The following is a 27,286-nucleotide window of genomic DNA, read 5'->3' as shown; positions in this document are numbered from 1 at the left end:
AGTGGGCAAAATGGAACAGCTGCAGTGGGGACTTCCCTTCACCCTGACTGAACCCCAGGGACCCACGTCCTTGATAGGAGCAGTCCCGCCTGCATCCTGGCCTTCCACCTGTGGACAGACACTGCCGTGCTCATACCATTTTCAAGCAAATGAGGAAACAGAGTGGTTTCCATTTCTAGATACGTGACATAAACTGACTGAGCCCTACCTTCAGTGAAATGGTGACTGTGCCCACCCGACAAGGGAGCCGGGAGAATTACTAGTCTGAGTGACAGGACTGGGCCCGGCAGGGAAGTGTGGCCAAACTGGGCATGTTCCTGAGTCTTAAGTCCTGGGGTTTGCCAGAATCTGCCCACAATGGGACTCCCAGGCAGGAGCAGGGCCGTTGGGCCACCACCATTAAAGCCTTACCCACATTTATTAACCAGGAGAGTCAACTTGAATCCAGAGCCCAGGGTATTCCTAGCTTCTTTGGACAGGGGACAGGACAAGGCTTCTAACAGGACAAAGGTGGCCTCTTACATCAACTTGCATCATTTGTTAATAAATTTTAATACTTAAAAAAAATTTGTGTACTAGCCCTGTGTCTCTTTTACTCTGTGAACTCTCTGTGCCCTTTGTCTTTTTTTCTAACATTTTATTTTAAAATAATGATAGTCTCACAAGAAGTCTCAAAAAGTAGTACAAAGAGTTCCATGTACGCGGCCCCCACTGTCCCCAGGGGGGGGCTTTTCTATGTCTGTAGCACAACCTCAGAATCAGGAAACTGGCTTTGGTACATTATTGTTAACTAGACTACAGACCTTACTCAGTTTTCCCATCTGTTGAAACATTAGTCCTTGCTATTTTATGCTGGTAATTCTGTAACATTAATGCCATTAACCCTTTATGGTGTTTCTGCCAATGTTTCCCCTAAGTTTCTGAGTTTTACCTTTTACAGCATGCCTTTGAATTAATAGGTTAGGAATTTGGGTCACCACATCTGCTAGTTTCTTTCATGGCCTCCTTGCCTGCCCATCACCTCTATCTGGAGATTTAGTTTCCATTTGAATCTCTTTTTTAGTCATATTGATTATTAAATAAATTATATACCCAACACTGAAAGAAAAGTCAAACCACACAGAACAGTACAAAGAAGGAAAGCAAAATCACCTGCCATTCTATCGCCTGAAAACAATCAAAGTTTAAATTTTGGAGATAACATTGGGTAGTGAAGAAATAACCTTAACCGAAGAGAAGTCTGGCCTTTGCCCTCAGTTCCCGGATGGTGACCTCTAGGCCTCTGTGATGTCTTACCTGAAAGGAGTGTCTTTTTTGCCTGGGGCCTATGGCCATAGGACAGTCTCACAGTGTGACCTGTTATGGGAGCTTGAGGGTTTTGGGCTACACGGTATTCAATCTGAATCTACAGAGGGTCTGTTGGAGGGGGGGGGGCACTGGAGGCTGAAGGTCAGCCAGTTGGCCAGTGTGTCACAGAGTTCTGTAAAACTCTGAGCAGCACACTCAGATGAATTCCCTGAATGGCAATACTCTGCACGTCACATGTCGTGGCCAGAAGCAGGGAACAACGCCATCCAGGACCCACTGGTAGAGGACAACCAGAGCACCACCTTTGGGTCCTCTTGGACTCTGCTCATTATGTCTCCCTTGGCTGATTCAATTGGAATCTCTTCCCTGTCACAGCTGTAACTGTGACTATATCAGCTTTCAATGAGTTCTGAGTCCTAGAGAATTACTGAAGCTGAGGTTGGTTTGGGGAACTCCCTCAATGTGCAACTGGTATTAGAAGTGAGGACAGTCTTGTGAACTACTCTAACTTTGTAGTTAACCCCTAAGTTTTTGTAATATATATTTATCTGTATACATATATTCATATATTTGTCTAATTATATATATTCAGATAAGTATATGAATAAACATAAAATATGTATGTGGCATTATTTTGTTTTATAACCTGTTTTTTTTTATTACAGCCTGTTTTTTAGTTACATGTCACAGACATCTTATGCCAATAAATATAGTTTCCTTTCCATTTGCTATAAAACATTCTACTGCTTATATTTATCCAATCTACTTAACTGTTTCTACATAAAGATATTTGTTTAAGGCCCTGGTTGGCTGGCTCAGTAGTAGAGCGTCAGCCTGGCGTGCAGGAGTCCTGGGTTCAATTCCTGGCCAGGGCACACAGGAGAAGCGCCCATCTCCACCCCTCCCCCCTCCTTCCTCTCTGTCTCTCTCTTCCCCTCCCGCAGCCAAGGCTCTATTGGAGCAAAGTTGGCCCAGGCGCTGAGGATGGCTCTATGACCTCTGCCTCAGGCGCTAGAATGGCTCTGGTTGCGACAGAGCAACGCCTCAGATGGGCAGAGCATCGCCCCCTAGTGGGCATGCCAGGTGGATCCCGGTCGGGCGCATGTGGGAGTCTGTCTGACTGCCTCCTGTTTCCAACTTCAGAAAAATATAAAAAAATTAAAAAAAATAAAAATAAAAAATAAAGATATTTGCTTACATTAATGGACACATTTGTTTCTAGTTTTCACTATTATAAACAATGCTGTGATGAACATCCTGCTACTTACATTTCTGTGCAATTGCTTGACTGTTTCAGTGAGATAAATTCCTAGAAATTGGAAAGCTGAATCAGAGGGTATGTGTTCATTTATAACTTTGATATATAGTCACTAAAGACTCTTTCAGTTTATACTAAGTTATAATCCCAACAATTTGGCAACTTGGAGAAAGTGCTTATTTCCCCAAACCATTACCCATATTCGCTATTATATTTTATTTTATTTTTATTTTTTTGTATTTTTCTGAAGTTGGAAACAGGGAGGCAGTCAGACAGACTCCCACATGTGCCCGACCGGGATCCACCCGGCATGCCCACCAGGGGGCGATGCTCTGCCTATCTGGGGTGCTGCTCTGTTGCATCCAGAGCCATTCTAGCGCCTGAGGCAGAGGCCCGGGCCAACTTTGCTCCAATGGAGCCTTTGCTCCAATGGGCGCTTCTCCTGTGTGCCCTGGCCGGGAATCAAACCCGGGACTCCTGCACGCCAGGCCGATGCTCTACCACTGAGCCAACCGGCCAGGGCCATATTTGCTATTATTAATGTTTGCTAACCTGACAAGCAGAAGTTCAGTTCACTGATCTTTTGGTTCCCATTTACTCATTTCTTTTATATTTATTAGCCATTGGGTTTTTTTAATGTTAATGGTCTACATAGCTTCTGCTCATTTTCTATTGTCAGCAGCACACATGACAGAGTTAACATGCCCATCTTAACAATTTATCTCTTCCTTGACTATGGTGTATTTTGGCTCAGTTTTTACTCTACTTAACTCTTTAATGTATGGTGGGTTTTTTGTTATTTTTAGTAAAAAAATTGGACCTGGCCGGTTGGCTCAGTGGTAGAGCGTTGGCCTGGCGTGCGGAAGTCCCGGGTTCGATTCCCGGCCAGGGCACACAGGAGAAGCGCCCATCTGCTTCTCCACCCCTCCCCCTCTCCTTCCTATCTGTCTCTCTCTTCCCCTCCCGCAGCCGAGGCTCCACTGGAGCAAGGATGGCCCGGGAGCTGGGGATGGCTCCTCGGGCCTCTGCCCCTGGCACTAGAGTGGCTCCAGTCGCAACAGAGCAACACCCTGGAGGGGCAGAGCAACGCCCCCTGGTAGGCAGAGTGTTGCCCCCTGGTGGGCGTGCCAGGTGGATCCCGGTCGGGCGCATGCGGGAGTCTGTCTGATTGTCTCTCCCCGTTTCCGGCTTCAAAAAAATACAGGAAAAAAAAATTTTTTCATTCATGTAGTTGAAAATTTTTTTTTAACTGTTATTTCCATATTGCCTTTTTTTTTTTTTTTTTTTTTTTTTTTACAGAGAGAGAGTTAGAGAGAGTGTTAGACAGGAACGGAGAGAGATGAGAAGCATCAATCATTAGTTTTTCATTGTGACACCTTAGTTGTTCATTGATTGCTTTCTCATATGTGCCTTGACCGTGGGGCTACAGCAAACCGAGTAACCCCTTGCTTAAGCCAGCGACCCTGGATCCAAGCTGGTGAGCTTTGCTCAAGCCAGATGAGCCCGCGCTCAAGCTGGCGACCTCAGGGTCTCGAACCTGGGTCTTCCGCATCCCAGACCGATGCTCTATCCACTGCACCACCGCCTGGTCAGGCCATGTAGTTGAAATTTTAAAGCCCTTTCTTTTGTTTCTATTTATTTGTGCTGTTCTTAAAATGCCTTCCCCACCACAAGCCTGTGAAAAAAAATCCATATTTTCTGCCTGACCTGTGGTGGCGCAGTGGATAAAGCGTCGACCTGGAATGCTGAGGTCGCCAGTTAAAAATTCTGGGATTACCTGGTCAAGGCACATATGGGAGTTGATGCTTCCTGCTCCTTCCCTCTTCTCTCTCTATCCCTCTCTCTCTCTCTCCTCCTTCTCTCCTCTCTAATATGAATAAATAAAGTCTTTTTAAAAAAAAAGTTGCCCTGGCCGGTTGGCTCAGTGGTAGAGCGTCGGCCTGGTGTGCAGAGGTCCCGGGTTCGATTCCCAGCCAGGGCACACAGGAGAAGCGCCCATTTGCTTCTCCACCCCTCCCCCTCTCCTTCCTCTCTGTTTCTCTCTTCCCCTCCCGCAGCTGAGGCTCCATTGAAGCAAAGATGGCCCGGGCGCTGGGGATGGCTCCTTGGCCTCTGCCCCAGGCGCTAGAGTGGCTCTGGTCGCGACAGAGCGACGCCCTGGAAGGGCAGAGCATGGCCCCCTGGTGGGCAGAGCATCGCCCCCTGGTGGGCATGCCAGGTGGATCCCGGTCAGGCGCATGCGGGAGTCTGTCTGACTATCTCTCCCCATTTCAAGCTTCAGAAAAATACAAAAAAAAAGAAAAAAAGTTGAGCCTGACCAGGCGGTGGCGCAGTGAATAGAGCATCAAATTGGGATGCAGAGGACCCAGGTTCGAGACCCTGAGGTCGCCAGCTTGAGCGCAGGCTCATCTGGTTTGAGCAAAAAGCCCACCAGCTTGAACCCAAGGTCGCTGGCTCCAGCAAAGGGTTACTCAGTCTGCTAAAGACCCGCAGTCAAGGCACATATGAGAAAGCAATCAATGAACAACTAAGGTGTTGCAACGTGCAATGAAAAACTAATGATTGATGCTTCTCATCTCTCTCCGTTCCTGTCTGTCTGTCTCTGTCTATCCCTCTCTCTGACTCACTCTCTGTCTCTGTAAAAAAAAAAAAGTTGATAAAAAAAATCCATATTTTCTTCTAGTATATTTACAGCTCCACTTCTATGCATTTCTTCCGTATTTTCATGGCTTCATTTTTAACACTCAACTCTTAGTTCCACCTGAAAGCTATCCGGTATAATGAAAGATTCTGGGACCCCCTTCTAGTCAATGGTTCCTACCTACTTACTAAATAAGCCATCTTTCTCCTGACAGACTAACATACAATCTTTATGATACACCACATTCTCATATACAGGGTAGGGCAAACGTAGGTTTACAGTTGTATGTGAAACAGTTTATTCTTGTATTATTATTTATTAATTATTGTATTCTTTTCCACACAACCACCTGTAGACCTACTTTTGCCCCACCCTGTCCATACTTGGAACCACTTCTGAATGCCCTACTTCTTTTGGTGTTTTTGTGTATATTTTTAAAAAATAGTTTTGCTTTTTTACATTTAACTCTGATTCATCTGGGGGGAAAATAATCACTTTCATTCTTTACAGAGCTTACCACTAAATTCCAACTAGCTATCTGACTGTCTCATCTTTCCATTAATTTATGACACTTCCATTAACATATATTAAATTATAATTTAAACTGGGGTCTAGTCTGGGGCCTCCTGTATCACTGAGTCACAGCCAATCCTGTGCTGGTGTTACGCTAGTTTTATAATTACAAATGTACTTTACTACGTAGGTAAGCTTAGTGCCATCATTGTTTTCTTTTTTAAAGATTTTATTTATTGATTTTTGAGAGAGGGGAAGGGAGGAGAGGGTGAAAGAGTGAGAGAAAGTGGGGGGAGGAGCAGAAACCTCCTCATAGTAGTTGTTTCTTGTTTGTGCCTTGACCAGGCAAGCCCGGAGTTTCAAACCTGGGACCTCAGTATTACAGGTTGACACTCTATCCACTGCACCACCCACCACAGGTCAGGCTAGTTCCATCATTTAAAAAAAGTTTTTGGAATTCTTGCCTATTCATTCTTCCATATGAACTTTACAATTACGTTGTTAAATCTCAAAAGAAAACTATTTTGGTATTTTGATTGAGGTTGCACTTAATAAGTAAATGTCAGCAGCGTGGCCAGTCCAACTGGGTCATTACCATCCTAGGTCAGCATATGTTTCTCCGGCTATTCCAGTGACTTAACTTACAGAGTCAGAGAAATCTGAAGCTGTGCGATACTCTATAATATAGTTTCTCCCCATATGTCCTTCACGTTTCTAATCATAACACTCTCATTAACATTTAAAAATAGTATAAAAAAGAATACAGAGGCCCTGGCCGGTTGGCTCAGTGGTAGAGCTTCGGCCTGGCGTGCGGGGGACCCGGGTTCGATTCCTGGCCAGGGCACATAGGAGAAGCGCCCATTTGCTTCTCCACACCCCCCCCCTCCTTCCTCTCTGTCTCTCTCTTCCCCTCCCGCAGCCAAGGCTCCATTGGAGCAAAGATGGCCCGGGCGCTGGGGATGGCTCCTTGGCCTCTGCCCCAGGCGCTAGAGTGGCTCTGGTCGCGGCAGAGCGACGCCCTGGAGGGGCAGAGCATCGCCCCCTGGTGGGCAGAGTGTTGCCCCTGGTGGGCGTGCCCGGTGGATCCCGGTCGGGCGCATGCGGGAGTCTGTCTGACTGTCTCTCCCCGTTTCCAGCTTCAGAAAAAAAAAATAAAAATAAATAAAGAAAGAAAGAAAGAAAGAAAGAAAGAGAATACAGAAAGAGAAACCAGCAAGACAAAAGTACATAGTTACATGCCCAAACACAAGCACTATCCACATTTTATTACAGTCAACACAGCCCCACCCAGATCACAGAGTAACTGCCACCCTCACTTGATCAAAGTGGCTAAGCCACAGATCAAGTGACACATTTCTATCACATTCAGCACTAGGAATAACTAACTACCTCAAAGAACTCAGCCTTTCCTTAGCCCTCTCATCCAATCTGTGAGAAAAGGTAATTAGTAGGTTCAAATATTCACCAAGGTTAAGATTTTTATGTAAAGAATAAAGAACTTGGCCCTGGCTGGTTGGCGTGCAGGAGTCCCAGGTTCGATTCCCAGCCAGGGCACACAGGAGAAGCACCCATCTGCTTCTCCACCCCTCCCCCTCTCCTTCCTCTCTCCTCTCTCTTCCCCTCCTGCAACCGAGGCTCCATTGGAGCAAAGGTGGCCCGGGCGCTGGGGATGGCTCTACGGCCTCTGCCTCAGGCGCTAGAATGGCTCTGGTTGCAGCAGAGCGTCGCCCCAGATGGGCAGAGCATCGCCTCCTGGTGGGCATGCGAGGTGGATCCTGGTTGGGCACATGCGGGAGTCTGTCTGACTGCCTCCCCGTTTCCAACTTCAGAAAAGAAAAAAGAAAAAAAAAAAAGAATAAAGAACTTCACCCCAGCACAAACATCTGGCTTAAACAGAAAGTAAATTAATGGAGGTCTCAAGCCGGAATACACACCTGGAGTCAGGACTCCAAAAACCAGCTACCAGAGATACAACAGGAATAGACCCTGTTTGCAAATGTTTCTGAGCTCCTAGGAATGCTGGCAAGAAACAAGTGGTATTATCACCACTGTTAGTCATTTTTAGGCACTACCAAACTACATAACCTACTTAAAAGGCAGAGAAATCTGACACTGTCTGATGCATTTCAAAGGATAAGATAACACTCTCCAGGTAGCCAAGATCTAGAAATAGTCTTTAAAAAGCACTGGATCCTTTTCTAAAAGTCAGTTTTGACTAATAAAGAAAACCCATGGAATCTGTTCTCGACTGAGCATTAAAACCCCAAACCTTGGCTTTGACCATAACTAGGGTCACAGTGACATTAGGGTAAGTAAACTGAAGTTAGTAAAAATGGATACATCCATCAAATTCTAATCTTTCTGGGGCCAGGGTCTGGAGCTAGTAGTTAATACTATGTAGCCCCTACACCCTGTGCTAAATGGTGCTTAACAAAAGAAATGGGTTGGTGATAAGAAGTGGGATCTTTTCAAGTCGCATGTGGTTATCCTAAGCATGAACACTGGGGCCAGGTTAATCTGGATGAAATACCACTTTCTTCATGACACTATCCTGATTCGTCCACTCAGTTCACTTATTTAGCGCTGTTCTCAGTGCTAAGAATAGAGCAGTGGACAAAACCAAGCCTCAACTCATGGAGTTTACATCCTACAGAGAAAGGCAGACAACCAAATATGTGCTGCGTCAGAAGTACGCAGTGGCGTGGAGCAGAAGCAGGGTGGAGAGGGAGCCAGGAGGTGCTATCTATATAGGGCAAAGGGAATGTGTGAGCAGACATCCAAGTAAAGGGTAAACAGCGCAGACACTGGATGGATCCTGGCTTCTGTCTAAACAAGCCAACAGAACTGCTCTGGCCAAGGATGCTGATACCATCCGCACTGTCAATCCCACAGTCACTTTCAGGCCTCATCTGGAGAGAGCTCCCTGTAGTATCTGCTGCCGCTCCCTGGGCCCAACGCCTTGCCCACTCCTGGCCTTCTCCTGGTCACCCCCAGCCTGCCGGTCACTACAGCTGCTCCTGTCGGGTCTTTCTTTCCTTTGCCAGCTTGACTTCCTCTGTCCCTGAGCCCCTAACTGTGATGCCCTCGGGACTGTTCCTTGGCTCTTGGCACTCAGCTCTGTCCCTCCGCCCCCTTCCATGTGTGCCCCCAGGCTTGTACACAAGCTGCCTGACTCCTCTCTGGGCCCCTCCCTGCACACCTCCTACCCGCCCAGCAAGCCACAATGCCCGGACAACGCACATCTGTTCACATTACTCCCAGCTGGAACACCTTCTGAGGTTCCCCTGCTTATAGAGGAGAACCCCTAAATGTTTGCCAAGGTCGAGTTCCCCCCAGCAGCACACCTCTGGTTTTAACAAAACCTCATCCACCTAATGCCTTCATCTTCCAGATACTAGCTTCCTGCAGGGGCTCTCCTGAATCACTCTCAACATAAATTAGTTAGCTATGCCTCTCACAACACCATGGACCTCCCGCAACCTGTAACGACCAATTTATTTGTCTGCTGACTGTTCTCACAACCAGCTTGCATTCTCCATGAAGGAATGAATGACCATACCTGTTCTGTTCACCACTGCCTGACCGTGCCCAGCACAGTACCAGCACACAGTATGCGAAGAATGAACTCCTGAATGAAACTCCACCATCTTCCTACTGCCCACGGCGCCCCTCTCCAAAGAGAACAGCCCCTGCCCCCTGACCACGCCCACGCCTCCCGCACCACTACAGTGCCGGTGCCGGTGCCGATCCTCCAAGCAGTCCTCCCTGTGTCAGATCACACTTCCATCCTCTTCGCCTGAACCCTGGACACTCACATGAATGTGTTCTTGTCCGTTGACCTTGGTTTATGTTTCTTCCCATCCCATCTGCCTACCCCTCCCCCCACCATTTAAAATCAGATAATACATCTTTATAAATCAACCGATTCTCACTCTGTCCAGGTTTGCTTCATTTCAGAGAACACAAAAGAACAGTGCAGATGAAGAGGAGTAGTGCACTGCAAACCGAACAAGACTAAGCCAGGAGTCAGAATCCCGCCCTGCAGTCTCAGTTCTGATGCTAAATAGCAGTGTGACTTTAAGCAGGGTGCCATTTCTGCTTTACAAGTCATTTCCTACCCCTGGCCCACAGTTTTCCTTTTTTAGATGAGAGAGAAGTGAACTACCTTATCCCAACTTCCTTCCCTGTTCTAGGCATCTAGAACTGCACCCCTCCCCAGAAAGGGAGATGTTAGCACTAAAGAATACGAATGAGAGGTACCCGATGTAGGCGTATTGGGGTAACCTCAGCTGCCATTAAGTGCAAGAAAGGAGGATCTGTAACAACCCCCCACACACACATACACAACCACAGCCACAGACCTCTGGCTCAGCTCTGAGGAGGGGATTTTAAAAAGCAAGCAAACCAATAAAAAACTTTGCACAGCCTGACCAGGCGGTGGTGCAGTGGATAGAGCATCGGACTGGGATGTAGAGGACCCCGGTTCGAGACTCCGAGTCTCCAGCTTGAGCGCGAGCTCATCTGGTTTAAGCAAAGCTCACCAGCTGGGACCCAAAGTCGCTGGCTCGAGCAAGGGGTTACTCGGTCTGCTGTAGCCCCATGGGCAAGGCACATATGAGAAAGCAATCAATGAACAACTAAGGTGTTGCAACGAAAAACTAATGATTGATGCTTCTCATCTCTCTCCGTTCCTGTCTGTCTGTCCCTATTTATCCCTCTCTCTGACTCTCTCTCTGTCCCTGTAAAAAAAAAAAAAGAAAAAAAAAAAGAAAAAAAAACTTTGCACAGCCTTCTGCACATGATAAAAATTCCAAAATAAAATCTGTTTTACCTTTGCCTGCTAAAGATGATTTCCCCTCCACCTGCTCCTGAAAATCAGCTGTTACCCTAAACCTCTCCCTCTCTCTGCCCTCCCCCCAGGTGTACTGTTAACCTCCAGGAGCAGGGTTTGGGAGGGCGGAGAGCTAGAGGCCAGACCCCCTACACCAGAGGCATGCCGGTCACTATTCCAGAAACTCTCAGTCTCTGCACCGACTCCACCAAGATGAACCCCTTCTGCTGACACTGTTTCCAGAGATATATGAACATGCAACATCTTTATCAAAGTACCTATGTGCTTTCCTTTGTGATATGCTTATTTCCACTCCATCTTTTCTGTCAAAAGCAACAATTTGTCGTTCATAGACTCAAATTTAAATACAGGAGTGGAAGATGAAGCTTTGGTTTAGGATTGCACCCCAATTTTAATCTCCAGGCCTTATAAAGCAGGTGCACTGGTATTTCCCATCCCAACTGCTGCTGCCAACGCTGAAAAAGAGGAGTGTGCCTTCAGAGCTCCATGAGAGGGTAAACACACCTTTAAAAATCAAGGTCTAGCCCTGGCCAGTTGGCTTGGTGGTAGAGCGTCGGCCTGGCGTGTGGGAGTCCCGGGTTCGATTCCCGGCCAGGGCACACAGGAGAAGCGCCCATCTGCTTCTCCATCCCTCCCCCTCTCCTTCCTCTCTGTCCTCTCTTCCCCTCCCGCAGCCAAGGCTCCACTGGAGCAAGGATGGCCCAGGTGCTGAGGATGGCTCTGTGGCCTCTGCCTCAGGCGCTAGAGTGGCTCTGGTTGCAACAGAGTGACGCCCCAGATGGGCAGAGCATCGCCCCCTGGTGGGCGTGCCAGGTGGATCCCGGTCGGGTGCATGCGGGAGTCTGTCTGACTGCCTCACCATTTCCAGCTTCAGAAAAGTACAAAAAGGAAAAAAAATAAAAATAAATAAAAATCAAGGTCTAGTAACTTACATCTCATTCATCACCCCTGCTTCAAGGTCTCTGGGGAAAATAGACAAAAACACAATGACAATATCTAAGGCACAAATAATTGAACAAGCTGCAGAGCGGAGGGAAAAAGCCAACACCGAAAGTGATGGACATTTATTTTCTCAAAACTGAAGTCCCCATGTCCTGTTCCTTCCCCTCCACATTCCCAGACCAAACTAACAAAGTGGTCGGGCAGGAGCTTGAAGTATATAATTAAGGAAGGACTGAACCACGTGGCAAGATTTTATACTTCCTTATCCCACAGATCTTTGGGGACTGGTGTGCATTCTGGGGGGGAGGAGGAGAGAGAGAGGTACTTAAGAACAAAACTTGAAACCAACCATTTAAACCAGTCTTTGAACTATAGTTTTAGAGTCTTCATGCTATTGCAAGGGCCTGCTCCACTTTCCTGGCATGAGGAAGAATTGACTCTCAAGTCAAAACCTGAGATTTTACTGAGGAAATCTGATCCTGTCCACTGTGCAGGTCCTGGTGTCATAAAAATTCATCTAGCTCTGGCCAGTTGGCTCAGTGGTAGAGTGTTGGCCCAGCGTGTGGAAGTCCTGGGTTTGATTCCCTAGTCAGGGCACACAGGAGAAGCGCCCATCTGCTTCTCCACCCCTCCCCCTCTCCTTCCTCTCTATCTCTCTCTTCCCCTCCTACAGCCAAGGCTCCACTGGAGCAAAGTTGGCCCGGGCACTGAGGATGGCTCCATGGCATCCTTAGGTGCTAGAATGGCTTCGGTTGCAGAGCATTGCCCCCTGGTGGGCATACTGGGTGGATCCCAGTCAGGCACATGCGGGAGTCTGTCCTGTCTCTCTGCCTCCCCACTTCTCACTTCAGGGAAAAAAAACCATCTATCACCAGAATCGCAGGCCAGCACCCCCTTCACAGGTGGAAAAACAGTGTGCCTTCCCATAAGGGCCAACTCTGAAGTACAACAGCAGCTTTTCTAACTAGAGGACCCTTTCAAAATCACCTGTCACCTGCCGCTGGCCACAGAGCAGGTGAAGATACGATGGTGCCCCCACTTGCCTACCACGCTGCCTTGGGAAGACCTCTGGCCTTTTGGAACTTCCTTTTCTTTGGGGAAAAGAAAACAACCTATTTCACAGAGTGGAGGTAAAATGAAATAAGGTATTCAGAATGAGCTAACAGTGTCTGAAACACAGGAGACTCAATAAAACAGATGTGTGCATTCAGCTGATGTCCCCAGGACATTCAGAACCGTGCTGGCTCTCTACGCCATGACAAAGCGCAGCGGCGGGCCTCTCGGACACAGCAGCCAAGCCTCCCAGAGGCCGTCGGGGTGAGTGATGAGCAAGGGCCTTGTGAGCAGGAGAGCCCACCATTCGGATAAGATGCGTTCTTTCATGACAATGCCAGCAAGTCCCAGCACCCTCTGCGCCACAGACGCAACTGTCTTTTTCTTATTGGCACAGTTCACTCTCTACCACAGATGAGCATCTGCACAATAGAAAAGTCGGATAGCTCTTCAACAGGAATTGAAGTCAGGGGGTTTCATGGTCTCCTGTCACCTGCACCTGCAGCCACCTCAACCTCCAAAGTACCCTCAGGCAAGAAAATGCACCGGGGGACCGATCACTCACTTTCCAAATCAGCTCTGGGGTGCGCTTCTCAGTAATGTCCCTATCAAGCAACACTTAGTCAGGCTGGGGGTGGGAAGCCCGGGAGAGGATGGGCTACCGGAGAGGCGGGGAGGAGGTGAGGAGGACCGCAGTGATGTCCTAAGCCCCATCGGTGCTCCAGGAGAAAGTGCAAAGGCCTCCAGGTCCAAGTATTTCGTAGTGTAGCTGATTGCTAGGCCTCTTTCAGCCCCAAGTCCATGATTCTATGACTCTTTAAGAACAAAAGGATAATGAAGGGCACCAAGTGAGAAACAGTTACCCTAGAATGCTAAGAAGCCAGCTCTGAGGTAGATGGAACAATGGAAAAGGGAAAGGCTAAGAGTTTCAATTCTTCAGTTCTTTTTTTTTTTTTTTTTTTTACCTTTTTTTTTTTTTTTTTTTTTTCATTTTTCTGAAGCTGGAAACAGGGAGAGACAGTCAGACAGACTCCCGCATGCGCCCGACCGGGATCCACCCGGCACGCCCACCAGGGGCGACGCTCTGCCCACCAGGGGGCGATGCTCTGCCCATCCTGGGCGTCGCCATGTTGCGACCAGAGCCACTCTAGCGCCTGAGGCAGAGGCCACAGAGCCATCCCCAGCGCCCGGGCCATCTTTGCTCCAATGGAGCCTTGGCTGCGGGAGGGGAGGAGAGAGACAGAGAGGAAAGCGCGGCGGAGGGGTGGAGAAGCAAATGGGCGCTTCTCCTGTGTGCCCTGGCCGGAATCGAACCCGGGTCCTCCGCACGCTAGGCCGACGCTCTACCGCTGAGCCAACCGGCCAGGGCCAGTTCTTTTTAAGGTACAGATAAGTGTGTATATTGAGTTAAAAAGGAGGGGGAGGCCCTGGCCGGTTGGCTCAATGGTAGAGCATCAGCCTGGCATGCAGGAGTCTCGGGTTCGATTCCTGGCCAGGGCACACAGGAGAAGCGCCCATCTGCTTCTCCATCCCTCCCCTCTCCTTCCTCTCTGTCTCTCTCTTCCCCTCCCGCAGCCAAGGCTCCATTGGAGCAAAGTTGGCCTGGGCGCTGAGGATGGCTCTGTGGCCTCTGCCTCAGGCGCTAGAGTGGCTCTGGTCGCAACAGAGCGATGCCCTGGATGGGCAGAGCATCGCCCCCTGGTGGGCGTGCCGGGTGGATCCCGGTTGGGCGCATGCGGGAGTCTGTCTGATTGCCTCCCCATTTCTGGCTTTGGAAAAATACAAAAAAAAAAAAAGGAGGGGGGACTGCAATTACAACTTGCTTTCCCCATCAGGAAGCAAATTTATCCATGGCTATGGAAGAAATCCCCCGCAGGCCAGGGGAGACACCTCAGCAAGGCTCACCGAGACCCCGATGTGGCAGGCTCTGCACCAAGGGCTGGGTGACAAAGCCAGTCTCCAGCTCCCATCCTCAGGACCTCATCTGCTAATGGGAAAGACAGAATGTTGAGGCTCCCTGGAGTGTACGGAAACACAAAGGGCACGGAACAGCACAGTGGGCCCAGGACGTCTTCCTCAAATAGGACGGGCGGGGGTTAACCAGGTAAGGAAAGGCAGGGAGAAAGGTCTTAAGCAGAAGGCATAAAGGGGTCATTCTCAAAATATCAGCAGTTTGGCTCCTGGGAGCCCTCCCTCCCTCCTCCATCCTTAGCTTTGAAAAGAGAGGTTAAGATTAAGAGCCACTGGCTGCTTGGAGCCTTAAGGATCAAAGTCTCAGCCTCACTGCGGCCTGTTTCCTTGCAGGGAGTGCTTGGGCCAGGGCAGCAGCTGAGTTCTGGGAGAAAGAAGAGAGAGCTCTGGGAAGGTCAGTTCACTCACACCTCACATTTAGGTTCAGTGTGATATTCTGAATCTGTAGTCCAAAAAGATGATGGACTAGGAGGAAGAGGGGCTGGTCATACCAGCTTCTGAAGTAAAGCAGAACAAGAAAACAAGTAATAGAATGTGGGACATTCTTCAAGACAGCTGGGCTGGCTGCTTCAAAAAGCCAGTGCCAAGGGGGAAAAGGGAGAAGGACTATTCTAGATTAAAAGAGACTGAAAAGGTGAAAACCAAAAGCAAAATAAAACTTCGACCAAGTCCTGACTCATAAAAATTAGTGACAGATTTTTTTTTTTTTTTTTGTATTTTTCTGAAGCTGGAAACGGGGAGGCAGTCAGACAGACTCCCGCATGCGCCCGACCGGGATCCACCCGGCACACCCACCAGGGGGCGATGCTCTGCCCATCCGGGGTGTCACTCTGTCGCGACCAGAGCCACTCTAGCGCCTGGGGCAGAGGCCAAGGAGCCATCCCCAGCGCCCCGGCCATCTTTTGCTCCAATGGAGCCTTGGCTGCGGGAGGGGAAGAGAGAGACAGAGAGGAAGGAGAGGGGGAGGGGTGGAGAAGCAGATGGGCGCTTCTCCTGTGTGCCCTGGCCGGGAATTGAACCCGGGACTTCCGGACGCCAGGCCGACGCTCTACCACTGAGCCAACCGGCCAGGGCTAGTGACAGATATTTTGAGAAAAATTGGGGAAATTTTAATATGGACTGTATACGACATGAATTAGTATCTTCTCTGTCATGAAAATGGCAATGATCAGGAAAGGGAATGTTATTTTTAGGAATAGATGTCATGCGGTATTCAACATTTTTCATGAACCATCTGAAAGTCAGAGAGACAGATACATAAAGCAAGCAAGCATGGCCAAAAGTTAACAAATGTGGGCTCAGTGACGGGCTGAACCTTATTTCAACTTTTCTCTAAGATTTCTTTTTATAATAAAAAGCTGAGGCCCTGACCGGGTAGCTCAGTTGGTTAGAGTGTCATCTGATACACCAAGGTTGTGGGTTCAATCCCCAGTCAGGGCCCATACAAGAATCAACCAATGGATACATGGATAAGTGGAACAACAGGTTGATGTCTCTCTCTCTCTCTCTCTCTCTCTCTCTCTCTCTCCCAATTCCTCTCTAAAATCAACTTTTAAAAAATGGACCCTGGCTGGCTGGTTCAGCAGTAGAGCATTGGCCCGGTATGTGGAAGTCCTGGGTTCAATTCCCAGTCAGGGCACACAGGAGAAGCGCCCATCTGCTTCTCCACCTCTCCCCCTCTCCTTTCTCTCTATTTTCTCTCTTCCTCTCCTGCAGCCAAGGCTCCATTGGAGCAAAGTTGGCCCGGGCACTGAGGATGGCTCCATGGCCTCTGCCTCAGGCACTAGAATGGCTCTGGCCACAAAGGAGCAACATCCCAGATAGGTAGAGCATCACTCCCTGGTGGGCATGCCAGGTGGATCCCAGTGGGGCACATGCGGGAGTCTGACTGCCTCCCTGCTTCTAACTTTGGGGAAAAAATAAATAAATAAAAAATAAGAAAATGGTTAAAAAGTACTGGAAAAAGACCTACATCACAACTTAAGAAAGAGCAAAACAGCCCTGGCCGGTTGGCTCAGCGGTAGAGCGTCGGCCTAGCGTGCGGAGGACCCGGGTTCGATTCCCGGCCAGGGCACACAGGAGAAGCGCACATTTGCTTCTCCACCCCTCCGCCGCGCTTTCCTCTCTGTCTCTCTCTTCCCCTCCCGCAGCCAAGGCTCCATTGGAGCAAAGATGGCCCAGGCGCTGGGGATGGCTCTGTGGCCTCTGCCTCAGGCGCTAGAGTGGCTCTGGTCGCAACATGGCGACGCCCAGGATGGGCAGAGCATCGCCCCCTGGTGGGCAGAGCGTCGCCCCTGGTGGGTGTGCCGGGTGGATCCCGGTCGGGCGCATGCGGGAGTCTGTCTGACTGTCTCTCCCTGTTTCCAGCTTCAGAAAAATGAAAAAAATAAATAAATAAATAAAAAAAAAAAAAAAAGAAAGAGCAAAACAGAAGAACTACAAGGAAATTCATAAATATAAAATAAACGGTAAAATTCAGGGAATAAAAAACTCACTAGAGATAAAAAAATGCAAATTAAAACACCTGCAATGGCATTTTTTGTTTGTTTGTTTTGGCCTATCAGATCAACAAAGATATTTAAAAGCACAGTAATAATAGTTTTGTTTTTTTTTAAGGTACAGCCATTTTGAAAAACAGTTTGGCAGTTTTTTACTAAGTTAAACATACACTTATACATGCCCCAGAGGTTACCCTAGAGAAATGGAAACATGTCCATAACAAGACTTGTACATGAACATTCATAAGAGCTTTGAACAATAAAACGGAGACAAAGCCAAACGTCTATCAACAGGTGAATGGATGAAACAAACTGATGTATGCATGCAATAGAATATTAATTAGGGATCCATGCAGCGACACAGATGCCCCTTAAAAACCTGCCCAGCAAAAGAAGTTAGGCAAAAAAAGAGTACAACTGCGTGGTTCCACTTATATAAAACAGAAGGCAAGGCAAATGTGATCCACAGTGAGAGAGAGCAGATGGGGGACAGGAAGAACACCCAGGAACGGTACAAGGGAACCTTCTGGGGTGCTGAGAACGTCCTGTCTCTTGACTGGAGTTGTTACACAAGTGAAGACATTTGTCACAGCTTTAGAACTGCACCTTTTTTTTTTTTCTTTTCATTTTTCTGAAGCTGGAAACAGGGAGAGACGGTCAGACAGACTCCCGCATGGGCCCGACCGGGATCCACCCGGCACGCCCACCAGGGGCGAAGCTCTGCCCACCAGGGGGCGATGCTCTGCCCATCCTGGGCGTCGCCATGTTGCGACCAGAGCCACTCTAGCGCCTGGGGCAGAGGCCACAGAGCCATCCCCAGTGCCCGGGCCATTTTTGCTCCAATGGAGCCTTGGCTGCGGGAGGGGACGAGAGAGACAGAGAGGAAAGCGCGGCGGAGGGGTGGAGAAGCAAATGGGCGCTTCTCCTGTGTGCCCTGGCCAGGAATCGAACCCGGGTCCTCCGCACGGTAGACCGACACTCTACCGCTGAGCCAACCGGCCAGGGCTAGAACTGCACCTTTTGAGAAGTGAATTTTATTTACATTTTAAACCTCAATAAAACTGATTTAAATTTTAAAATTGCGGTCATGATACTCAGAGTTGGAAAGGATATGAGGGAATGGGCTCTCTTATATACTGCTAGTGGGAATGTTAATTGTTAGAACTTTTTTTTTTGGTAGCAGCATTACTGGGATATAATTTACATACCACACAATTCGCCCATTTAAAGTGTACGGTTCAAGGGTTTTTTGCACAGTCACAGTGTGTGCCACCATCCCCACAATCAATTTTAGAACATTTTCACTGCCTCAGAAAGACATGCTGTACCCCTTAGTCATCACATGCAAATCCTAAACAACTATTAATCCACTTTCTGTCTCTGTTATGTGTGCCCATTCAGGACACTTCAGAGAAACAGGAATCATATAATATGTGGTTATTTTGTGATGGGCTTCTTCCATTTAATGTTTTCAAGGTTCATCCATGTTGCAGCAAGATCCCTTTTTTTATTTTAAATTAATTTTTTTGTGTGTGTGACAGAAAGACAAGAGAGAGGGACAGATAGGGACAGACAGACAGGAAGGGAGATGAGAAGCACTGTGGCATCTTAGTTGTACATTGATTGCTTTCTCATATGTGCCTTGTTGGGGGGGGGTCTACACCAGATTAAGTGACCCCTTGCTCAAGCCAGTGGCCCTGTGCTCAAGCCGGTGACCTCGAGGTTTTGAACCTGGGTCCTTCACATCCCAGTTCGCATCCCAGTTCAACGCTTTATCCACTGTGCCACTGCCTGATCAGGCTCCATTCTTTTTTATGGCTGAATAATAAGTTCACTGTATGGTTATATCACATGTTGTTGACTTATTCATTAGCTGATGGACATTTGGGCTGTTTCCACCTTTTGGCCATTAGGAATAATGCTGCCGTGGGCCTTCATGTACAAGTTTTTGTATGGACATAAGCTTTCGTTTCTCTTGAGTATAAACCTGGAGATGCAACCGCTGGGGCAAATGGTTCTTCCACGTTTAATTTATTAAGGAACCACCAGACTGTTTTCCACACCGGCTGCCCCATTTTACCTTCCCACCAGCAGCGTGGGAGAGCGCCAATCTCTACATCCTTGCCAACGCTGATGTCACACACTGGATGGTGTGAAGCAATTATCTCCAGGGTTTTGACTTTCATTTCCTTAATGATCAATGAATGACGTTTAATGTCTTTTCATCTGTTTATTGGTCATCTTTACATCTTGGAGAAATGTCTGTTCAAGACCTTTGCCAGTTTTGTAACTGGATTGTTTGCCTTTTTATTTTTGAGTTGTATAGCTCTTTATATAGTCTAGACACACGTCCCTTATGAGATATATGATTTGTAAAATGTTTTCTTCCATTCTGGGGGTTGTCTTTTCTTTTTTTTCTTTTTTTTTTAATCTTTTTTTTTTTATTTTTTATTTTATTTATTCATTTTTAGAGAGGAGAGAGAGAGAGAGACAGAAAGGGAGAGAGAGGAGAGAGAGAAGGGGGGAGGAGCTGGAAGCATCAACTCCCATATGTGCCTTAACCAGGCAAGCCCAGGGTTTCGAACCGGCGACCTCAGCATTTCCAGATCAACGCTTTATCCACTGCGCCACCATAGGTCAGGCGGGGTTGTCTTTTCTAATTGGTACAACTTTTGAAAACCAGTCCGCTAACATATACCAAAGATTTCAGCACAAATACTCTCTGATCTTTCCATTTTATTTTTTTTATTTTTTTATTTTTTTACAGAGACAAAGAGTCAGAGAGAGGGACAGACAAGGACAGACAGACGGGAACAGAGAGAGATGAGAAGCATCAATCATCAGTTTTTCGTTGCGACACCTTAGTTGTTCATTGATTGCTCTATCATATGTGCCTTGACCGTGGGCCTTCAGCAGACTGAATAACTCCTTGCTTGAGCCAGCGACCTTGGGGCCAACCTGGTGAGCTTTGCTCAAATCAGATGAGCCCATGCTCAAGCTGGCAACCTCGGGGTCTTGAACCTGGGTCTTCGGCATCCCAGTCCAATGCTCTATCCACTGTGCCACCTCCTGGTCAGGCTTTCCATTTTATTTTTAAGAATTTGTCCTCAGAAAATAAATAAGTAGAATGAGAAGAGCTATATAAAAGAACATTCATCAAGGTACTACTTAACCTGAATCTCAAGCCTTACTTCACACTATATAAAAATTAGCTCCAAATGGATCACTGTCCTAAATGTAACAGCTAAAACTATAAAATTTCTTGAAGAAAACTTAAGAAAAAAAATCTTAGAGGCCTTGGGCTTGGTATAGACTCCTTAAATAGAATACAAAAATTACGGCTACCGAAAACCCCACAGATACACTGGACCTCATCAAAATTAAAAACTTTTGCTCCTGAAAATGATAGTGCAGGTCTATTTTTACTTGCACAGGTATAGTAAAAGGTGAAAAGGACACAGGAACAAAAGAACAGGAGATATAAATCCAAGAACAGTGTTTCAGATGGTTCTGCTCTTTCCCTTCTATCTTTCTGCAATGTCTGAATTCTCCATTTCTATATAATGAGAAAGGGGCTGGAGGAGGCCCTTCACAATGTAAGTTCATTTGAAAAAGAAAAAAAGTGCACTTCCATCTCATAATTGATGGAAAGCAATATTCAATTACCCAGGGGACACGGTTTACCATACTGATTTGTAGTTTTTATTTGCCACATTTCAGAAATAAGAATGCACTGTAATTTTCTTAAGAGTTTAATATCTTTGCCCTTATACATGACTGGTACATCATTTCTACCGTCCACACAAGTTAATCTGGTCAACAAACTTCAGTGATGCAATTAGATAAATAATGGCTTAAGATGATTCTGTAAGAGAAGCTTATACACACAGCATTATCTCATAACTATGCCAAGTTTAATTTAGTTATACAGAAGTGAATAATAATTCAAGATAGATAATAAATGTCTGTGCATGTGGTTGTATCAAAGGAGAGTCTCTAAACCCTCACTAAGTTAATTACTCCTATTTTACACTCAATTTAACAAGTTATGCAAACCAACAGAAAGTGGGAGGCACCAGACAGAAAGGGAGAGGAGGAGGCAAACTGCAGAGCAAGTGGAGCCATGAGCCTGAGGAGACAATCGTTAGAGATCTGAAAGCCCACTCACAAGAGAGTCCGAGATCATCGGTTAGAAAAGCAAATACACCTTTAACAGTGCAAGAATATCTGGAGGTTACTATAACAAGACAATAAATAATATTCAGAAACAGACTTCTAAATAATTAGAAGTTATGTTATCGTCAATGTGTTCAAGAAACAGTGAAGGTTATCATGCATCTGAGAGAGATTTCCACTTTCCATTAACAATGGCTAAGTTTATAAAAGATATGACTAACAAAATAAACAACGGTGACCTGGAACACTGGCTTATAGCACAGGAAGCTCTATTCCTTAAGAGAGGGCAGGGTATTTTTGCAAACATATTTTAATAGCTACTCAACTTCAATGCCACAGAACTCAAAAACTGAACAAAAGAAGTGATTTGGATGCACCGATAGATTCTTCAGTGCTCCTCAAATCATACTGTGTGGGAGGTTCCCAAGACTATCTCTGAGAAAGAACTAACCTTGTGGCTAAGGTCATTTCATGTTACTACCCTCCCATCCAGCCCTATCTACCTCGTATAACCCCCTCTCCCCCCAGCCATTGCAGCTCTGTCTTTAAGAAAAGCACTTTAACTTGGCTGTCTGGGGCCAGGGAGCTTTAAAAGAAATTTTTTTTCATTTGTCCCAAGCTCTTCAAATGCCACTCTTCAACCACAACTGCATTTGGAGAGTGATCCGATCAAATGTGCAGAAACAAAGTTCCCGCTCTGGGAGGAAATGGAGGCTGGCTCTTGTCACCACTGTGGGAGCTGCCTCGACCCCCACGTGAGTTCCTGCTGCCCTCAGCAGCCAGGCTGGAATTCCCAAAGGACAGCCGATATGACTAATCTGACCACACAAATATGAAATTGAATGAGGAGCAGAGGTGCGACAATGTGACCTAAGTCAGCATCAGAAAGGACCCAAATGCTGAGTTTCTGTCCCAGTCTTGAGGGACCGCGTCTAGGAATCCAGCCAGAGGTCGTACTCACTCTGCGGGCTAACTCTCCGGCTTAAAGCATCACACACATGATGGAGGCAGATGCCAGGCCAAAAGGTCGGCAGGAATGTGCGACAGCAGGTGGGGACCCTCGCCAAAGCAGGTGGTCTCCTGTACTGGGCAGGCGAGTGCCAAGTAAGGCTGAGGGCACAAGCAAGCAGGCTGACTCCTGGAGGCTCCAGGCCAAGAGGCCACGATGGCTGTCACCCAGCTGGGGGCCAGGAGTGGCCTGGGATGCCCACTGACCGGGAGACAGCTGTCTCTTCTGGAATGGCTCACTCATCGTCTCAGACGCTGCTGAGCAAAGAGGGCAAAGGAAGCAGGCCTCCCCTCCAGGCCGGGCAGTCCTCCCCGGCCCCCCCCCCAGGAACACGGCTGAGGTGGAAGAAAAACAGCCCGGTTCAGAGCACCAGAGCGATTCAAAGCGACCAACTGGTGCTTCAGTCAAAACAATGATGGCTTTGTCAGGAGACTGCAACAGCCCAACACGAGCCAGCTGAAACACCTGCCCTCCCCAACTCATTTCTAGCCCTGGTCCCTATGACTTGGAGACATCACACTAAAAAAGGGATAAAAGTTATTCAATACATACATGAACATCAGCCAGCCCATGTGATACAACAGGGACAGCTGCCACTCAGACATGACACATCACAGCGCTGGCTGCAGGCAGCCGCAGCTCTCCTTCCCGTGAGCTGAGCTCCCAGAACATATTTTAGTCTCACTTACTGATATATTTCCAGTGCTCTCAGCCCACAAAAAACAAGGGCTGAAATGTCACGTTTTTCTATGGTGCTGCCGGGTCAATTTTCCAGTCAATTTGGAAGGGCAGCCCAGTTCGGGCTACCAAGCTGGGGTGGCTGCTCCCAGCTCTACAAACGCATGAAAGCTGCTACCCCAGGGCCCGCTGGGGCAAGAAACAAAGACCTCCTCTCTGCGGGAAGGACTGGTGGGGGGCGGCACCAGCAGATGACTATAGTTCTTACCCCACAACCTGCCTGTTCACTTCATCCATATTTTACAAATCAGTGGCAGTCATCTCAAAGCACTATGCTAACACACCCAAAGTTCCAAGGAGCCAGCAACAAGCACAAAAACAGAGATAAGCAAACAAAGTTATCGGGCAAAAAGCAGCTGCCTACACATAACCCATGCTGGCTCCAGTGATCAGCAGGTCCCCGGGAGCTCTCTGAGAACATTTGGGGGAGGCCGTGCAGACCACAGGTGTGCTTCCAGCACCACCTGCCTGCTGGCTCTCAGGAGCTGTGCAACAACGCCAAGGACAAGCAGAGGCTAAGCTGGTAACTGGGTTCCTTGCTTTCATGAGAAGACTTTTCTCCATGGGACGCCTTCAGCCATAGTTTCTCTTGGAGAAAAAAAAAATTCCAAAGAGAACTAGGAGGCTGAGGCCAGGCCAGGTTCTGCTGGATTTGGGCAGGGAGCCCTCAGTGAGGAGTTCTGAGCTAGAATGTAGCCGCTAGACATGGCTGCCACAGGGGACAACCTCACCTCTCCACTGGGCCAAGGGAGCCAGATGGCCTGATCCCGTTTCTAAAACATAACCCAAGTCATCAGGTCTTCAGGCAGTCCCTCCAGCACATGCTCTGCCAGTGTGGGGGGATGGAACCACAGACACCCAGAGTTGGCTACACTGATGAGTAAGGCCTGAAGCCAGGATCAGCATCTCTGGACTCGATGTGACAGGAAGTGTTTAAACTCTTTCCCAGAGCATTGAGTCAGCTCCTCCTGCATGTTGCAAGGCACCCAGGGCTGTTTGTAACTCACAGGGGTTTGCATCCACGACACCACTCCCCATCCCACATGCGCTTACTCGCCATAGCTGTGCGAACTCAGGGCTGGAATCACAGCCTCTCACCAAGCTCCACGCTCTCCCTGCCTCCGGAACAACAAAAAGCCAAGAAAGGCATCCACCTGCTCACATCCCTGCAAAGCCCTGGCCTCGGGCACGACACAGGCATGCGAGCTTGGAGCTCAGTCCAGGCGTGCACACTGCTGACGGCTGTGTCAAACACTATCCGTCACGTCCCCCACCCCTCTGCAGGCCATAGGGACATCCAGGAAAATGCAGGGAGCTCTCCCATTAGAGCTCAGGGCACACACAAAGGTTACTTTCCAGCTGTGTACCTGCTCACCACCTTCCTCCACACTCACCTAAAGGATGAAGGGGAGGGGGTGACAAGGCAGGTGGGCCCTAAAGTGGCAGTGCCAATTGCCACCTTTTTTCAAGAGTCCTGCTGAAAAGTTCTCAGGCTAAAAGGTGATTGCTGTCAGGAAGAAGGCGGCGGCACAGGGACATTTTCAGAGAAAGTAGCCAACCTGGTGTATAGGAACAAAGAGGAATGAAACAGGGGCCCAGAAACACCTTAAAGTTACCCAAAATACCATGAAATATTCTCAGTGACCAACAGAGAGGGAGAAAATAAATAACAGCACAACCACACGATGAAACACTATTCAGTCACTAAGAAATATTGCAGATAAATATTTGGGAGCTTGGAAAGGTGTTCCTAATCTATAAGTGAAAAAAAAAACCACTCACCATGCAAAAAAAGAAAAGAAAAGGAAAGAAAAACAAACAAAAAACCCACAAGGTCTGGAAGGATAAACACTAGGGAACTGACAGTGGTTATCTCTGGGTATTACAATTTTTTTTCCCCTGGATGGAGGCCTGGAAACAGTCAAATTCCAAAAAGTCAGTCCCTTAGCTTAGAAGAAGAATTTCCCAACTTTTCAGTGAACACATCTCAGCAGAGAAAACACTGTACCTCTAATAAATTCAAATTCTATTTCAATCTGGCTTAGAAGCAGAACTTATAGCATGTAAGAACCATACAGCTATCTGCCAACACCTTTATGGGTCAAGTCAAATATGGAGAGACAATCTGAGAGCTAGAGAGGGGAGTGAATGTGTGCAAGGGGCTGCACAAGCCATACTTCTGTATGTGAATGTGTGTGTTGGGCAGAGGTTCTAAATTGGGCCTATCTGTTCCTTTCTTAAGCACCTCAACCACACGCACACACACATACACACTTATACTGGGGAAGCAAAGATAAGAGGCCTGTTATGTAAGGTCAAATATGCAGGTTAGAAACTTTAAGCAAGAGCCAACAGAGAGGCCTCCTCAGTCTCACTTAAAGTTACAATTTTGTTTCAACTTGAACCAAACCAACTGTCTAGAGTTAAGTCAAATTATGATCTTTATTTCACCCTAAAATCAACCCATGAAACAGCCCCACCCCAGTGACGCATGGTGGTGAAGTTAAGGGGTAATAGTCTGAAATGGAGTGTAAAGCTAAGAGTTGCCTACAGTCCAAGAATTTAACAAAATGGAGAATCAACCCTCCACCTCCAAGGCAGGATTACTTATATAATTGCCCATGTTCCTCATAACTCGGGAGTTACTTTCTACTTAAGCATGCGTACTTCTGGGGTTTACTAGGCAGACAGTCTTAGGTTTTGTATCTAGAGCAGCGGTTCTCAACCTGTGGGTCGCGACCCCAGCGGGGGTCGAACGACCAAAACACAGGGGTCGCCTAAAGCCATTGGAAACTGGGTCGCGACCCACAGGTTGAGAACCGCTGATCTAGAGGATTACGGTCTTGTGACTTTAAACAGAGCATGGGGCAGAAGGTACAGGTGAGAGTAAGGACACCTAAAATGTCTCTTCTTGTGCTTGTGGCAAACAGCACAACATATTCCTTCATCTCTAAGACTCACTTCTAAACTAAATCCAACCTATAGTAAACTCATTTCTTTATAATACCTAATACCTGAAACCAGACATTATAGATTGAACCAAAACTTAAAAGTAGAGTTCACATACAAATTCAGATCTCTTCTAATTTTTCAAACATGCCAGATCTCATAACCCTGGGCGCACATTCCCAAATAGCAAGAATCACCTGGAGCTGAGTGATGGCGTCCCCCTTTAGACCAAGCAAACACTCTCTCATTCACCACAGACCCCACTGCTCCCTATTGCCTTTCCATCACTGAGACCAAGTTAATTTCAGTTTATGCTTGCATGGTTTTGATAATAAAGAACTGTTTCTCTGTAACCATGACTCTACTCCAGGCGTCCCCAAACTACGGCCCATGGGCCGCAATTTGGCCCCCTAAGGCCATTTATCCAGCTCCCGCTGCACTTCCAGAAGGGGCAACTCTCTCATTGGTGGTCAGTGAGAGGAGCACTATATGTGGGAGCCCTCCAATGGTCTGAGGGACAGTGAACTGGCCCCCTGTGTAAAAAGTTTGGGGACCCCTGCAGGCAGAAAATAAAAGATAGCAAAAGGTCCTCTTAGCCTTACAGAAGGCTCACTTTAGTTCCTGGCCCTTCTGGGCATTTTTTTTTTTTTTGTCAAAACGGTAATGGTATTTTTTTTTTTTATTCATTTTAGAGAGGAGAGGGAGAGACAGAGAGAGAGAGAGAGAGGAGAGACAGAGAGAGAGAAGGGGGGGAGGAGCTGGAAGCATCGACTCCCATATGTGCCTTGACCAGGCAAGCCCAGGGTTTCGAACCGGCGACCTCAGCATTTCCAGGTCGACGCTTTATCCACTGCGCCACCACAGGTCAGGCCCTTCTGGGCATTTTGAGTTTGTGACAACCCCCTGACAATGTTAAGAGGAAAAGAAGTTTTAACAGGATTATTTTATAGAGGGTGATCTGGCAACCCAAGGGGCAGACTGGAGAACCAATTCCTCAGTTGGTTTTAATCTAGGGGAAATGCTCAGGGCAGGTCACTTTCCCAACCACTCTCATTTACTGTACACAGAAGAGATAATGTTGAAAACCTGAACTGTTTTTGAATATATTTTTTTCAAGATTTTATTTTATTTATTGATTTTACAGAGAGAGGAGAGAGTTCGGGGGAGGAATGAGAAGTATCAACTCACAGTTGCTTCATTTCAGTTGCTCATTGATTGCTTGTCATATGTGCTTTGATTGGGCAAGCTCAGGGTTTCAAACCTGCGACCTCAGCGTTCCAGGTTGACTCTCTATCCTACTGCGCCACCACTGACCAGGCTGAATATTTTTTTAAATATTAGTATTATTGAGACATAATTTACACACTGTAAATCTCAC

The 27,286-nt window shown here is 47.4% G+C and overlaps 1 protein-coding gene and 1 non-coding gene across 6 annotated transcripts in view; both read right to left on the bottom strand.

The window, feature by feature from the left end:
- The window catches only part of MLXIP (MLX interacting protein), a 64,336-nt gene that overhangs the window by 23,156 nt on the left and 13,894 nt on the right, over nucleotides 1–27,286 (bottom strand). The window lies entirely within an intron of this gene.
- On the bottom strand, nucleotides 17,967–18,042 carry TRNAG-ACC (transfer RNA glycine (anticodon ACC)). The gene has a single exon. It is a non-coding gene; the product is annotated as a tRNA-Gly (tRNA).

Source organism: Saccopteryx bilineata, chromosome 2 (genome assembly GCF_036850765.1).
Source record: "Saccopteryx bilineata isolate mSacBil1 chromosome 2, mSacBil1_pri_phased_curated, whole genome shotgun sequence".
Lineage (NCBI taxonomy): Eukaryota > Metazoa > Chordata > Mammalia > Chiroptera > Emballonuridae > Saccopteryx > Saccopteryx bilineata.
Note: the sequence above shows the minus strand (reverse complement) of the source record. Positions and strands in the feature narration are given on the sequence as shown.